Below are 14,452 nucleotides of genomic sequence, written 5' to 3' on the forward strand. Positions count from 1 at the left end.
TCCACCCCATTACTTTCCATTCTGTCTTGAACCTATTTCAGCCAAATCTGATGGAAATTGTTTTGTCAAGGCTGTTTGCACCATACTTGATGCCAAGCCCAATGATCTCTCGTCTGTCTTCATGCTTCTCCGTCTTTCAGCACTGTTTGGCAGAGATGACCTTTGGAAATCCATCCTCTCTTGGCGGCTGCATCACCACCCTCTGGGGTTCTGCCTGCTCTCTAGCCTTTGTTTCTCAGTCTCCTCCTCCTCACCCTCTCCTCTCTTGTTTCCTAAGTGATACAGTATCCATGTTCTTGGCCTTTGGCCCTCTTCTTCCAAAATAGAGCTCATCTGGTCCCATGGCCTTATATTTCATTTATTAGCTTTTAATTTCCAAATCTGTGTCTCCAGCCCCATCTCTCCAGTGAGTTTCACTCTGGCTGTTTAGATTGTCTGGTTAAATACTGTTGTTTAGATTGTCTAGTTAAAGTTCTTTGGGGGTTTTTCCTACGATAGTTCACTCATGGTTTTTCCATAACATCTTATGGGAAAACTCCAAATGAACTTTTTGGCCAAACCAATATATCCCCACTGGGATGCCCAATGGGAAGTTCAAACAGCATGACCAAAAAATAACACTCAAATTAACATTCAAAGTTTCCTCTTGAAGCAGAACTCCTGTAGTCATTCCCGCCCAGTAAATGGCATCACCATCCACTTAGTCACTTAATGTCTCCTCTCTGTATCCAGTCCACTAGCAAGTTAGTTCTGTCTCTAGACTGTGTTCCAATCCTGTTCATACCCTCCTGCTTTCCTTCTGGGTCATTTATGATCAGTTCTTTCCCCATAAATAGAAAGATATTTTTAGTATATAAAAAAGATCCCATCATCTCTTGCTTAATTAGCTTCCTATTAGAAAACAATCCAAAATCTTACATCGGCCCACAAGGCCGTACTTGTGTTGGCTTCAGCCTGCATCTCCAAACTCATGTTGCTCATATTCCTTCCCCATCATGTGCCAGTCATGCTGGCCTTCAGTGTGTTCCTTCAGCACACTAACCTGGACCTCCCCTTAGGGCCTTTGCGTTTGCTGTTTCCTCTGCCTCCACAGCTACACTTTTTATTTTTCTTAGTTAGGATCTTTTGATGTGGACCATTTTAAAAGTCTTTATTGAATTTGTTACAACATTCTGTTTTATGTTTTGCCACAAGGCATGTGGGATCTTTGCTCCCCAACCAGGGATGGAACCCATACCCCCTGCATTGAAAGGTGAAGTCTTAACCACGAGGCTGCCAGGGAAGTCCTGTCCCTATCTGTACTTGGCAGGCTCCTTTAAGCCTGCTTGAGGAGGCTTAATTTGATCTCATCCAAACTTGAGGTCAAATTCACTTCTCCAAGAGACCTTCTTGAGTACCCAATGTGCAGTAACCCCCTCCTCCCTTATTCTCTTCCTATTTTCCTCATGCACCACTATCTGAATTTATCTTGGTCACTTATTTGCGTGTTTGCATTTTCTCCTCCCTTCCACCACTCTTGCGGGAATTAAGCTCCATGAGAGCAAGTCCCTTGACCACCTTGTTCCCTCTTGTTTCCTTAGTACTGTCTCACACGCCATCTGTGACTAACTAACACTTGCTGAGTGAATGAATGAACATCCTGGATGCTTAACAAAGGTATTTCTAAATACTGCAAGGGTAAACATAAGTGAGGAGTTTGTCTACCACACTGCTCACTGTTCTGTATGTGACGCCACACCCATATGAGAAATATATTCCAGAATGCAGCATCTGGGAAACTTGACTTCTATGAAGAACCTGTTGTGCCTCTTTCTTTCCTCATATTAAAGCTGTCACTGATTGTTTCCATTTTTGTTTTGCCCTAGCTGTTAGGAAGTAGAAAGCCAAATTTGAAACCCAGAACAGTGTGACTTCCCTAGTGGTCCAGTGGCTAGCTAAGACTCCATGCTCCCAATGCAAGGGGCCTGGGTTTGATCCCTGGTCAGGGAAGGAGAGCCCACATATCACAACTAAGAGTTTGCATGCAACAACTAAAGATTCTTATGCCACAGTGAAGACCCAGTACAGTCAAATAAATAAATAAATAAATAATAATTAAAAAAAAACAGGCCAGCAATAATTGTTGTTTTAATAGTCCCTTCCTCTGGTTTATTTCCTACTTTTCTTAAGGAAAGTATGGTAGTGAGATTTGTTGAAAAAGTGAGTGTTAGCCTTTCAGTCATGTCTGACACTTTGTGACCCCATGGACTGTAGTCAGCCAACAGCCTCTGTCCATGGAATTCTTCAGGCAAGAATACTGGAGTGGATAACCATTCCCTTCTCCAGGGGATCTTCCTGACCCAGGAATGGAACCTGGGTCTTTTGCATTGCTGGCAGAGTCTTTATCGTTTGAACCATCAGGGAAGTCTTTTATGTCACCTTAGTTTCTTTTTGGAGAGAAGTGTGATTTAAATGAAAGCTTTGAAAGTGTGGACATCTAGTGTTTACTTGGAGCAATGAGATATTGGATGGGAGCTTTCTGGCCATAAGGGTTCCTGTGGCAGTGTGAACTTTGTTGTTGTTAGGGGTTTGCTGTGATTCATATTTGGGGATTCCCCACGGTCACTTTAATTAGGATTTATGCGGCTAATCAGAGCCCAACCCTTCAGGCATTAAGGGAGTCAGGCTTATTTGTATTTGTTGACTTAATGAACATCACTTCAGAGTTATGAGCAGAAAAGTTGATGCGTCTTGAGAGTTTATTATTTTCTTCATGTCTCAGGAGTGGAAGAAAGAGGCCTTTTAGTTTAGCCTTAAAATGCTATGCCTTGATCTTAGGGTAATTTATGAACTACACCCTCCTAAGATTCAAAGGAATAGTTCTTAATTGTTATTTAGGTCTAGGGATGGTCTTGAAGTTTATGTAACATAATATGTAATGCTTCTTAGTATTACAAAATTAAAATGTAACTCTTTGAAGTCCAAAGTGTGTTGATATTTTAATTGATTAGTTATTTTATGTATTTTGCTTGTAGCAACAGCATTCATAAAACAGCAATTGCGAAAGCAAAGGATAAATTGATCCATTATTATTGAATATCTTGATGCTTGTAATAAATTGATATCACTGATGTAAAGAATATATACGTGGTTAATTCATGAGGGCATCAGGGTGGACAAATCTCTTTGAATAGTTAAAAGAATGCTTTTAAAACTGCCCTTATAGCTTATGTGCAGGCTGGAATAATGCCACTGTACATAAGAACTCTATCTTAATTTAAAATTTTCTCTCAAATAAGCATTGTAATTAAGCATTACTTAGAAATTTGATACAAAATTAAATTTTAATTTTTGATAGTAATTTAAACATTGATGCAAGTAGTTTTGAAGAAAGGGTACAGACAAAAATATTTTGCAAGCTTTTCTCGTATAGGAAGCAAAAGTCTGAGTCATTTGGTAACCAAATCCAAACACACATAATACATAAATCCTGTATGATACTGTGCAAGTAACTGCTTTTGAAGATTAACCTTTTGAAATGAAAATTTGCCTACACTAATATGGTTCAATTTTTTATATGAAAATTAGGACTTACATAAAGATTTGTTAATTTGTGAAGCTATTTTATGAAGAATTCCATTTTCAGTTTGCTGACTTTCTGAATAAAGTCATTATTACTTGTCTCAAAAAAATGGATCCTAAATAATGCTTAAAAATAATAATATAATCTTGTATATGTGAAGTATAATGATATAGTATCTAATATACATAATAAGCTGTGTTTACATATAACTTTTTTAGAACATCTATTTATTCAGCATTTTGCTGTGACCTTTCTTTCAGCATAACCTAAACCACTATAGTTTTAACTCAAATGACTGTAAGATCATTGTTAAACATGTATCATAAAGCCTGGGACCTTTACCAAGCATATTTGAACGTGAGATTTACCTTGACTTATTGTCTGGAATGTTCTTTCATTAGCTTAAGTAGCAAAGATTGGCATGATGTACCAGTAACATAATTTACTAGTAATTATTCAATCAAGAATATCATTTAAACTCTGTAGAGATATTCTTTATTTGCCATATTTTCAATTTAAAAGCAAGAAACTTTTCTATTCCACTTTGATAGTCCTGAAGTCTTGAAAGTTTTTTGGCTCATTGTGAATATCCTGGTGTGCTGGCCAAGATAAGAAAAATCCAGGGTCTGGAATCCAGGAAAGTTTATCATGGAAGTCAGATGCTTACTGGTTCCTGAACCAAATGCCTTGCATTTATCTGTGTTCCAGGTTGAATAGCCTGTTTTAAAAAAGGCAATCCAGAGCTTCTACCACTCACACTGAGGGCCATCAGTCTCACAGAGAGAGGCCAGCGGTATTTCTGGAGCTTTGTGTAATCAAGACTCGATAATACAGGCTACTTTTCACCAAAGGAGATGGGTTGGATTTTCTGACTTTAACCCTGTCTGAGTTCAGAGAAAAAGTTATGGCTCTTTTTAGGTGTAAGCTCAGTGATGGCAGGGAAGTCTGGTTTTGTTCCTGACAACGCCTCTCCCTGCTTTTCCGCTCCCTCTTTCAGTATTGAAACTAATGACACACTTGATGTGTCATACATGAATGACAGTCTGTAAATGCCAAGGAGGACAGGGAGACGGAAAGCAGTCCTCTTCAGGAGATAATTGGTAGGCTCAAGCTTGCTACAGCAGAACGCAAAACAGCCCTCGGCAGGAGATTAAAGCGCTTCTGTGAGAGGGGAGCAGCTACCGGCTCTCCCTACTTTTCTTCTTCCCACTCTAGTTTTCCAGGATGGAGTCATTGGAGAGCTTACTAGAAATGCAGATGGTTTCAAAATTAGTGCCAAAGATGACCTATTTATTTTTTTTTAAAGCCCTCTTATGCAATGTGTTGTAGTTTTGACTGTGGCAAGAGAAGAGGGTGTGAGAACTGCCTCAGGTCTCTCATTCCTGGGGCTGCCCTAGAAGTTGTGGGTGGAGATGCCTTTCCTCATGACCCTGTGGCCACACGTGGTTCTGCCACTAATCTGCTTTGGTATCTGAGCTGGGAGAGAATGACTGATGTCCTGGGATTCTCCACGGAATTACTGACTGACTTTGTTGGCAGGGTTCCCTGGGGTTACCAGGGGAGACAAGAAGTTTTGAAAATGAAGCGGGAAGTTGTTGGACATAAAATTCATAAAATTCGTGATTTAACGTAGATCATTTTAACTGTAAATTTTTGATTCTCTGTGCTTAATTTGTCTTTGTCATCATGTTGCCATTATCATCACATGGTTATCAATGAGCATCTCCCAACCGAACTCTCTTATCTGCTCTGGCTGGTCCCCAGGGAATCCTTTGCCTTCTTGGTGTTCCTTCTCAGTACACTCACTGAATCTTCTCCCAACCTTGGCTATTCTCCCTACATGCAAACTTATTTCCTGATCTTTCCTTCCCTAAATACCACCCACATCTGCACTCTACCATACCGCTTAGTAAGTAGTTGCTCTCCAGTTAAGCTATGTATGTTAGCTTTGTTCCGCAGACTAGAATACAAGTTCCTTGACTGCAGGAGCCAAAGAATAGAGGTGGTAAGGAGACTCACTTTCCCCCTTCTGTGTTACTTGAGATGTCTTTATATGATGAATGTACAACCTATTAAAATAATTTTAAATGCATTTCCCTTCCAGATCTCATAATTATAAGAAGCAAAATAACAACAAAGAATCACATAGATTCAGCATGGTACCAAATAAATTCCATCTAGATTTGATAAGCACCTTTTGCTCTGAAGGGGAGATAAAAAATAAATAATAGTGATAATGGTTAAAAAAAAAACAACAAAACCTGTCTGGCTGAATACTAATAAAAGTGCCTTTACTTCATGTGGGGAGCTTCCAGATCAATACAAAAAAGATGTACTGCACATTCAAACCAGTGTTATTTACTTAGCAGCTCTCGAATGGGAATACGCAGACAACAGCTATCAGGTTTCTAGTCTGGAAAAATCCACAAAGGCCAGTGAACACAGACGCCATGGGGACATCATGCAGACAGTTTATAAAAATAACTTGCCCACGCATTTTTGGAAACTGATGTAAGCTGTACTTGTGGCTCTGTCTGCTTCCTTTGCTTTATCCAGTAACAACTGAAAAGAGCCCAGTTAACGAGGACTCCGAGAACTTGGATGCTCAAGAGACACCCAGCATTCACCACAGGGAAAGTACCAATCCTGTGTTACATGAATAGACACAACGAACTGTAATGCAGTCTAGTAACAAAAAAAAATGCATCAATCTATTCAGAAATATTTATCAAGCACCTGACACACGGGAGCACTCTAGGAAATTCAAACATGTATCAGTTACTCCCTGGGTTTAAGGAGTTTGAAGTCTAGTAGTGAAATAATGCTTGTTCAGAACATATGTGTTAGTATCATCTGAGAAGTTCAAGTTAATCACTCTGAAGATGGAGAAATCATTTTCAGTTGAGTGATCAGAAAATGCTCTATTAGAGGGGAGGACACTTGGAATGAATGTATGAGTTTAAAAAACTTTTTAAATTCAAGTCTATATAAAAGTGCACATATAAAGACTAAAAGCTAACTGATTCTATACAAACTGAACACATTAGTTATGTAATCAGCATACTAGTTATATAACCAGATAGACTAGTACAATACTCCAGAAGTTCCCATTGTGTTCTCTTCTGATCATTCTTGGCGTGGGCAATAGAATTTTGTTAGATGAATGTAGACAGAGAGAAAATTACTGGAGGAAGGATTAGCATGCATAAAGATGTGAAAATTAAAAGGCAAGACCCATGTTTGAGGAATGGGCTGAAGAGTTTGCTTGGAGTGTCAGCTGGAGAACAGGGTTGGGTACATATCATACGGCCTTAAATGCCAAGTAAAAGAGTTAAATTTTATTAGCCCTGAAGCTGTTTGAGCAAAGGAGGAATATTTTGTAAAATTTTTTGATGATTGGTAGTTCAGAGGTCAGCAACCTCTATTGGAAAGCTTCTATAACATCCAGGTATGAGATAATTTTGGATCTGCAGTGGCAGATGAGGACAGAGAGTAACTAGCCACCCACAGACACTATAAAGAGCCAACAAAACTGAATGACTGTAGATCTTGAGGAAGGAGGTGGAAGAAAACTTACTTCCATAGAACTAATCAAGAGAAAATTTAATAACTCTCTTAATGTAAAGTAGTTAACTGTTACTCAGTGTTTTGTTAAGGGTAAACACAGGGATGTTGTCTCTCCAAAACAGTTCTGAAAACCTTCTTACACTATTTGAGTAAAATCTTTAGTTATTCTAAGGAAACTCCAAAGAAGCAACTGACCTTTCAGACAAAAAGAGTCCTTTGTTAATGGGAAATGTGGACTGTTTATCTTTTCAAATGGGTGAATGCTAGAATAAATATTTTCCTGGGAAAAACTGACTCCCAGGAAGACTTCTGAAGATGTCACTATAACAGCAAATTATTGGGTGTTGCTCACCTGCCTGTTTATCCATCCAGATTTCTGGACAGGATGAATTAATTTCATTGTATACTTTCACCTGTAACGTGTTTCTACAGGAAACATCATCATTTTTTTGGAAAAAAGGACAATTTTTTTTCTTTGACAGCTTTTTACTGGGATCTGTCTAGCGAAACATCAACCGATGTAAAGGAAGTTGTTCTTGGAAGCCGGTGAGTGTGCAGGTGACCAAGAGTCTTTTCTGGGATCAGACGAAGAAAGAGAAATTTACTTGGGAAAGAGCACGTGGGTGGGAAGAGGAGGGGAGTCTGGGTAGATGAGAGCTGTAGGCTAGACTCCATGCTCTCTCTAGACCTGACGCTCCATCACCCAGGTAGTCGGGGCGCCCACGGCCTGGAGCTTCTAGAGTCGCTCCACATCGCTGGCTGCTCACCTCCACTGATTCCCCAGCTGAAGTTCCAAACTTTTTCCTGCGGGGAGAGGAAGGGTGTTATTAAGTTTGAAAGGGAAGTCCCTCCCCCTTCCCGGATTCCTATTGGTCAGAGCCAGCCCCGTCCCTACCAGGATCGTGGGCGGATTGGCTGTGGGAGGGGAGTCCCGCCGCAGGCCCGGAGCCGACGGCCGCCCAGCGGCCCCCAGGTGGCAGGTGGGGCCGGGACCGCCCGCGCCGCCGCCTCCTCCGTGCGTTTCCAGCCGGCAGACTTTAAGGTTCGCGCGCAGGTCCGGGGCGCCGCGCTCGGCGGGAGCGGGACTGCCAGGTCTTGGCCATGAAGAGCCTCAAGTCCCGCCTGAGGAGGCAGGACGCGCCCGGCCCCGCGCCGTCCGGCGCCGCCGCCGCCGCCGCCGTCAGCGCGGTGAGTTCCGTGGCCAGTGCGCGCCCCGAGCGCCCGGCGCTGCCCTCCGGCGAACCGCAGAGCCCGTCTCTGCTCGGCTTTCCCTCACAGTGTTCCGCTGGGTCGGCCCCGGCGACTCCTCCTCCCTCCTCAGACCAGGGCTCCGCGTTGACCCGGGGACCCTCCCCGCCGCTGCCTGCGGGGCTCTCCGGGCCCCTTTCCCCACCCCTCACCCTTAGGTCTCCCAGCTCCTGGCCTTTAGGATCGAATCGTTCCTTCTTCCTCAAGTCGGTGTTTCGGGGTTGTCCACCACCTCGGCCCTTCTCCGGTGACCCCAGTCCCTGCCCTCTCCCCAGCTGACCCCCGCACCCCACGCGCGCTCAGTCCCGGCCCGGCTCTGCTGGGCACAGCGGGCGCCCCTCAGCCCCCGGGCCTGCGGGTCCGGCGGGGGCTTAGCGCCCCACAGTCCAGGTGGGCAGGGCAAGTGGACCCGGCGTCGCCCCGTCCGGACTCCGGACCTTTCGTGGGTGAGCGCTGCTGGGCTGGGTGGACGCCGTGTGCTGGCCGCTGTCGCGGGGTCACTGGGACTCAGAATCTAACACGCAGAAGTTTGATTTCTGAGTGAAGCAGATGCATCTGGCGTAGTTGTAAAGACAAAGCCCCAAATGGGTGGTGATCCTGAAAGTGGTGGTGAAGTTGGGAAATTGTCTTGTAAGTGTCACCTGTGGGACAGACAGACCCCGGCAGACCTGCTTTCGGCGCTGATCCGCAGCCCGGCCTCTGCACGCTGAGTTCTCAGGGCCTCTCTTTAGTTGGCAGGAGAACAGAAATGTTGAGAAACAGCCTGACTGCAGATGTTGGGATTTAGATAATTTGGCAAGTAGAAGAATGCCTATATCTTCCACATTATATATTATTGGAATAAACGTTATTTAAAAAGTCTTGAGAGTCAGAAACGTTTACGAGATGTAATGCTCAAACTGCCTGATTGTCCATGTGGAGTCATTAAAACAGATCTTAATAATTTTACATAGGTTTTACCAAATGATTAAATGCTTTTTTTGAGACTACTCATTAATCTGCTTTGGCTTTTGAGTGAATTCAGAATTATGCCCTTCTCTCCACCTGACTGTTTCTAGGATGATTTTACTTGGGCTTAATTTAAAGGAAATTGTGGTGACACTTGGCTCTTTATTTCCATTGAAAAAAAGAAAGAGGGGATAGTTTCAGATAGCATGATATTTGATGATTTGATATTGGTTAATGTGGCATGAAGTTGTTTAATTAGCCCATAGAAGGGACGATTACTTTCAGATTTTTTAAAAGAAAATAATTGACAGACTAGTGATTTAGTGATATCAGATCACTATACATGCACTATACATGAGTTGAAGATTCAGTTTCTTTGTAGTGCAGGTTGTTTTCAGCTTTAACAGTATACTTTTCTAGGATTATTCACAATGTGTTACCCCATTTGGTTTGCACTAAGTTTGTACACCTTAATTTTAGCCTGTTTTCTCTTTCAGAGATGCAGAGTATTTAGTTGTTATTGATATTACCAGCATGCCAGTTTGCATTTTATGCATTCAGCACAGAAAACGCATCTTTCTGAGTGTAAATCTTTTAGCACTTGTTACACTGAGCATTGTTATTTTTTTTAAAATAACATCATAAAAAATAAAGAGAAATACATGGTATAAAAAAATAGAACCTACCTGCTTAGGAAAAAGTGAACATCTCTCAGTTTTAGCTAAATTTTCAAATATGTTTTGTAAAATATTTAAATGAAAATAATAAAACTGATAGAGTTTAATAAAGGAACAGCGGAAATAGCTTCTTTCTGCTTTTCAGTCCATAAACCATAAACCCTAATGTCCTATTTGGTCACACGTGTATGTATTGTGATTGAGCATTTAACTTTTTACTTTCAAAGTTATTTAAAAATTTATTCATTTTTGAATAGATAATATAGCACATGGCTTAATATTTAAAAGGAACAAACTTATTTACAGCAGAAAGCCCTTCTCCCACCTGTGTACTTCAATTCTTCTGCTTGCCCCCCACCATTCCTCAGAGGCCATTGGTGTTATCAATTGCTTGTATATCCCACCAGAGAGAGTTTAGCCTGTACAAGCAAATATTAAGATAAGTATTTACCCTTTATATAAATGGTAATACACTGTACTTGCTGTTCCATATATTTTTTTTATAAAGTATAGAATCCAGGCCCATTTAGAGCATCCCCATTCAAATCTTTTGCTATAGTGTACATCATGCTATGATGAATAAGCCTGTATATATTGCAAACATGTGTGTAAATACTTGTGGGATCAATTCCTGAAAGTGTAATTGCTAGATTAAAGGACATGTGCATGTATAATTTGAAAGAATGTTGTTAAATTTCCTCTGTGCATCATGTACCCAATGTATAAGAAAGTATCATTTCCGACGTTGTTATTTAAAGTTTGTTCAAATTGTTTTGTCAGCCTGATAAGTAGATATGGTATCTCAGGATACTTTGAATTTGCATTTCTTTTACTGTGGGTGAAGTTGAGCATCTTTTCATGTTTTTAAGAGCCCCTTCCATGTTCTTTTCTGTGAAGAGTTTACTCTTTCCATTTTTCTATTGGGTTGTCAATTTCTTTCATTTGTATGTACTTTATATCAGGGAAATTAGCCTTTTCAATATGAATTTTTTTTAATTGGTTTTTTGTCTTATGACTTTGTTTATGGTGGCTTTTGCTATGCAGAGTGTGGCTTATTTTTATACAGTTGAATTTATGAACCTTTTATTTTGTGACTTTTTATATCTTGGCTTTTCCACTCTGCAATATTAAACAAAAATAAAGAAAAATCTCCGTGGTTTCATCTAGTCTTTGTTTCATTTTTAAAAATATTTAACCCTTGAATCCATATAGAATGTTTTCTGGTGTAAGATAAGAGGTATACATCTTGTTTTCTTCCTTCTCTTCCATTTTCCTCTTGTGGCTACCTAATTGAATCTTAAAGCATTCATTTAATCGTTATGGAGATGATCACAATTTGTACAATTTTAAAGATTTAAAAAGTGTATTTCATAAATAGTTTTTGTTATGCATTTATAATATTTAAGTGTATTTATCTGGAGACACATTAGAAATGAACTATGTAAATATTTTATGATATTAATACAGCATATTAACATAACATGCTAAATTATAATTATATGCTATATAAGGAGTTTCAAATATTCTGAGTAGTACTGTGCTTATAAATAGTGAGTTTAGAATTCACTAAAAGAGGTGTGTTTATACACATAAATATAGTTCACAATTTTAAATTGTGCATAGAATACATGTGAATGTCCTTTACTAGCTAAATCTAGAGATAGCTGCATCTTTTAATCCATAAAATAAGACAATTTTTGTTGTCAGATTTATTTTTAATTACTAAATTGGAGTTTCCGATTTCTGAAAGGGATAATTAAGTAACTATAAATGCTACTTCAGATCTAGTCAATTATATGTACAGTCAATTATGTGTACAATTATATGTACAATGAGAATAGGCTTGTTCCATTTTTACCTAGTTCAGATTAGGAAATTTGAGTAGTAATTAAAAGGACTTATTGCAAACCCGTATTGCAAGCACACATTTTGGAAGGAGGTTCTGCTTTAAATTGTGCCTATACTACTAATCTCTGACCTGGGAAGTTCTGCAGTGATAATTTTTGCTGCCATTTCTTTAGGCTGCTCTTAAAATGGGGCAATCAATTTTATAAATCAGCAACCAACTATGTTCTAAAGCATCTCATTAATGTCTCAGTACCCTGAAAAAAGTTTTGGTATTTCTAAAAGAATTTAGAGTTACAAATATAGCAACTGAAAAATCTTCAAAAAACTTCTTTTGGTTCCCACCAAGAGCAGAAGTTTGAGATGTTTTGAAAAGCATAAAGGATTAAGTATTACTTTGTTTTAGTTGTAATTTTGAGAATGAGGCATTTGTGTTTTCCACTCAGTGATATGAATGTGTTTGAAAGGATGTTATTGTTATTTTTGTATTGATGATTTTGTGGTAATTTGAAAATTAAGATCACAAATTGTTCTGTTTAAACTCATGATACTTAATTGAGCAGTGTTTACTCATTTTCATTAAAGATGCCAACCTTTAGTCAAAATGTTTACCTTAATTAAAACTTTATTCAGACAGTTTCCCAGGATTATTCCTGTGTTGTATTTCTTGTGGTTTCTTGCAGGAAGATCGCAGTAAAGAAGCCCTCTTTTCATACTTTTGGATTTCGACCCAACAGCAGTTTTGCTCAGCATCATGCTGACTTTAATTGCTGAACTTTATTATAATACCAAAGCAGGAGGGTTGAATTGCTTTGGTATGTCTTTTAGTACGTAATGAGTCCAAGAACTTAAATGATGAGTACTTAAGCATTTTAATTACTTCTTTTAATAACAGTGGAGTAATGATTGTGCATTTATTTATTCCACATCATACACATTTTTCAAATTTTAACTCATTAGTAATAAGGCAGTTGCCTTATTTAGTTTGTAAGACATTTATGGCACACATAAGCTAGGCACAAGAAGATTGAATTAATAATTAGATCCTCTTTGAAGATATGGATAATTGCAAGCTGGGAACAGAAAATGTGCAAGATGACCATGGCGCCCTTCATCACACTAGAAGGCAAAGAGGTCGTCAAAGATCAGGGCTAAAGTAAAGAGAAAGGATGGAACTTGTGCTCTTTCTCAGGATGACCAAAGGTATTTTACCCCAGCTAATAGATTAAGACGGGATGATAGAATTAATATATCACAGTTTTTAGCTCCTCATGAATCAGTGGCTATAGAGTGCCGACAGGCATTTATGAGTGGCTACTAATGTTGTAGAAAGACAGTTGGACATAGTTTAATCTCCTGATGGAAATATTCATTGCTACTAATTGTCTTGCCAGAAATGCCAAACCTGAATATGATAGGTCTCTAGACCTAACCACCAGTTTACAGAAAATACAGAGGACAGCAAAATTCTAATCATGGAAAACTCTAGAGTAAGTGACCTAGTTTCTTAAAAAATATATATTCTAAGAAGGAAAAAAAATGGAGAAATCTATATATTAAGAGATTTAGGAGACATATTAACTAACCACAATGGTAGACCTCATTTGACCCTGATTAAATAACTTGGAGAAGGAAATGGCAACCCACTCCAGTACTCTTGCCTTGAAAATCACATGGACGGAGGAGCTTGGGGCAGGCTACTATCCATGGGGTTGCAAAGAGTCGGGCACGACTGAGCGACTAAAATAAAAGTTTATAAGACAATTGAAGAAATGTAAACACCATCTGAATTTGTGTTGATAGTATACAGTTATTTTAAAAGATTTAAGTGTGGCAGTGGTAGTAATGCAGTTACATTTATAAAGAGGTCTGTCTTTCAGAGAAACATTTGAGAGTATACTATTTACAGATGAAATGATGTGGAGTGTGGAATTTGCTTAAAAATAATCTGTGGGTGGGTGGGAGAAGTAAGTGGGGGATATAGTTGAAATAGGACTGGTTGTGAGTTAATAATTATTATAACCGGTTGGATAATGACTACTGTATTTACTTTTTGTGATATGTTTTAACATATATTTTGCATATGTTTTAAAACTTCTGTGATAAGAAAGATAAAATCATAATTTTCATGAAGTTTCAGAGAGCCAGACATAATACTATAGTATGCTAAGAGTCATAATATAGGTGTGTATACATTGCTGTGAGAGCACAGATATATAGGGTGGGGTCAGGGGTAAAGGTAGAAAGGTGAAGCTTGAACGTGAGTCAGACAGAGTTCGAAGGGCATTGAGGGCAAAAGAGAAGTGAGCACAATGCTTTGGAGTTGTGAAATTATATAGCCAATTGTGGGAGTATTAGGTTTGAAAACAAAATTTGCTGTTCCTGTAAAGGATGATACAGATGAGTTACTGAGAAGGATTTCAGTGAAAGTCAGGAGTTAGAGTGTGACAGCTTGCGAGGAGAGTGAAAGGAAGATTTTTCTTTCTTTCTTCCTATTTTTTTTTTACCTTGAATTAAAACTTTGAATTTCTTGATAAGTTTTAACCATTGTTTAGAGGGATCTCTGACTAGAGTCAGTTTACATTTCATCTTCAGAAATTATCCT

At 39.2% G+C, this 14,452-nt stretch overlaps 1 long non-coding RNA gene across 1 annotated transcript; it reads left to right on the plus strand.

Annotated features, from left to right (window-relative positions):
* Positions 1–741: 741 nt before the first annotated feature.
* On the plus strand, positions 742–7,552 carry LOC120860877. The gene is made up of 3 exons (XR_005720452.1): positions 742–752; positions 4,820–4,822; positions 7,431–7,552. It is a non-coding gene; the product is annotated as an uncharacterized LOC120860877 (long non-coding RNA).
* Positions 7,553–14,452: the final 6,900 nt, after the last annotated feature.

Source organism: Oryx dammah, unplaced genomic scaffold (genome assembly GCF_014754425.2).
Source record: "Oryx dammah isolate SB20612 unplaced genomic scaffold, SCBI_Odam_1.1 HiC_scaffold_11209, whole genome shotgun sequence".
Lineage (NCBI taxonomy): Eukaryota > Metazoa > Chordata > Mammalia > Artiodactyla > Bovidae > Oryx > Oryx dammah.